The 2,413-nt window shown below is 55.4% G+C and overlaps 1 long non-coding RNA gene across 1 annotated transcript in view; it reads left to right on the top strand.

The window, feature by feature from the left end:
- LOC102004029 overlaps positions 1-1,285 on the top strand; it is a 7,531-nt gene extending 6,246 nt beyond the window's left edge. Inside the window, exon 3 of the long non-coding RNA XR_001235955.1 lies at positions 1,006-1,285. This is a non-coding gene — a long non-coding RNA (uncharacterized LOC102004029). The remainder of the gene's footprint in view (positions 1-1,005) is intronic.
- The last annotated feature ends 1,128 nt before the right edge of the window (positions 1,286-2,413 follow it).

Here is a 2,413-nt window from a genome sequence, read left to right as displayed (position 1 = left end):
ATTTGCAGTACTGGAGGTTAAACCCAAGCCCGGTGTAGGGTGCTAGAGACCCTGCTAGCGCCACACACCCCTCTCCTGGTTGCTGCCGGCTGGTCCCTGTTGTTTACCAGCTTCCGGCATCTCTGTAGGCCAGGGTCCTGGCAACCTCCTTGTCTGGGGTCTAGAAAGCCCGCCCATTTTTGGACGGAACTGAAGATAGATCTCTTGCAGGTTGCTCCTCCCACATTTCTTTTATATGAAGAAATAAGCCGGGCGCGGAGAAGCACACCTCTAATCCCAGAGCTCTAGGAGGCTGAGGCGGGAGGGTTGCACGTTTGAGCCCAGCCTGGAGAATTTAGGAACTGTTTTAAAATATAAAAAGGTCTGGGCATGTAGCTCAGTGCAAAAGCCCTGGGTTCAATCGTCTGTGCAGCTAAACAAGCCAGAAGCAAAGCGGGGAGGGCTGCCCGGAGCTGCGGCGCCTGTGTCCGTGGAGGCCGGCAGGGGGCAGTGTTGGCCGCGGTGAGCGGGACGCGGCCGGTCTGGACTTGGCTCCCGCGCTGGATCTGGACCTACGCCCTGGCTGTGACCCGGGACTCACCCCTGGGGCCACATCGGTCCTTCTGGTCCCTGCAGGCCGCCCCCGCCCCAGCCGTCAGGCCCGCAGCCCCCAGAAGCACACATGGTAGGCGGGCTCTGGGCAAGCTCTTGCCTCAGACCAGACAGCGGTTCTCAACGGGAAAAAAACACGGAGTCGCAAGGTCTGCGTTCCTGCCGGGGCGTGGCAGTGCACGCCTGTGATCCCAGCTACTCGGGGGAGGCTGAGGCAGGAGGATTCCAAGTTCAGAGTGGCCTGGGCAGTTGAGACTGTTTCAAAATAAAATTGAAAACTAAACAGCTGGGGACACACTCGGCGGCTGGACACTTGCCTGGCACGAGAGAGGCCCGAGTTACCTCCCCAGCACCACGCCTGCCTCCCCTAAATTATATCTTTCTTCTTTTCTGGTGTTTTGGCCTCGATGCCAGTGGGTCTCCGTCCTCTAAGGAGGGGAAGGAGGGGAAGTCACTTTCCAATGGTCAGAAGCACCCCCAGTTCAGGGGCCATGACTGCTCCTCGGCCCAGCTCCTGGTGAGTAGTACGTGCACAGTAAACAGACAGCGACGCACCGCTGCGCTTCCCGCTCTCACCGAAAGGTGGATCCAGCTCGGGAGCCGTTTCTCATATCAGCTGTTCAATCACCAAGCAAGTGATGCTAACTGCCCATCTAACGGCCATTGTCAAGGTTAATTAAAGGGCTTTATTGGATTTCCTAAGACTCCTACCGCCCTTTCATTAGCATCACCTCCGGATTCAGTAACAGCCGTTTTATTGGTGTGTTGGCCAAGCCCATCCTCAGCCAACAGAACGAGGCACCTGCCCCTTATGAGGAGGCCAGGGTGGGCGCGGGGCTGCAGTGCCCCCAGAGTGCTGTCCCTGGTTTCCACGGGGAGTCCGGCCACCTTCAGCCTCACCCCGTCCCCCTCCACCCCGATGACCCACGGCTCTGGTCCAGGGCGGCGCTATTGGTGCAGAAGGGGTTAGGCGGCAGCGCTGGGGGCAGAACAGAGGCGGCCTGTGGTCAGAACAGGCACGGAGAGGGAAACGGGAAGACAGGCAGTTTGTCTGGGTCGATCCCTAGACCGCTATGTAAATACAACGCTATAAGCCAGGTGTGGTGCGTGCGCCTGTAATCCTAGCACTTGGGAGGCTGAGGCAGGAGGATCACTGTAAATTCGAGGCCAGCTTGGGCTACATAGTGAGACCCCGTCTTAACCAAAAATAAAAAAGACACAATTATGAGGAAGAGAGTAAGGAAGAGGGAGCCTATTGCCCCAAACTTTCCCCATCATAAGTAACCATCTTATTTTCTTTTCATCTTCCTTTATTCCTGCTTGTTAGGATTACCCCCAACACCCGCTGAAATGAAATCATCACAGGCCATGCTCTGCACTGCAAATACAGAGCTATTCACGGATTCCAGAGCCCACAATGTTCCTGACCTTGAGAAATACCTTGTGTTTGTGCAACTGAGCTAACAAAGTGGTCAGTGTTTTGTTTTGTTTTGTTTGTTTGTTTTGGTTTTTTGAGACAAGGCCCAGCCACGTAGTCCAGATTGGCCTCTAACCATGGCAAGTCTCCTGCCTCAGCCTCCTGAATGCTGGGATGGCAGGTGTGTGCCACCCGGCTGGCAGGCTGCTCTTAACAGAAGTGCAGGCCAGAGCCGCAGCTCCATGCAGTGTTTCCCTGGTCTGCCCACAGCCGTGGGTCCATCTCCAGACCGCAAAAACAAACCAACAGAACCCGCAAATGGATTCTCTCTCGTAGTTCTGGTTTTTCTTTTTGTTTCGTTTTGATTCTTTGGAGCCAAGGTCTTGCTAAATTGCTAAGTAACCC

The sequence above is a fragment of the Chinchilla lanigera genome, unplaced genomic scaffold (assembly GCF_000276665.1).
Source record: "Chinchilla lanigera isolate Chin_1 unplaced genomic scaffold, ChiLan1.0 scaffold00050, whole genome shotgun sequence".
Lineage (NCBI taxonomy): Eukaryota > Metazoa > Chordata > Mammalia > Rodentia > Chinchillidae > Chinchilla > Chinchilla lanigera.
The sequence above is the reverse complement of the archived record's forward strand: the minus strand, read 5'-3'. Positions and strand labels throughout refer to the sequence as shown.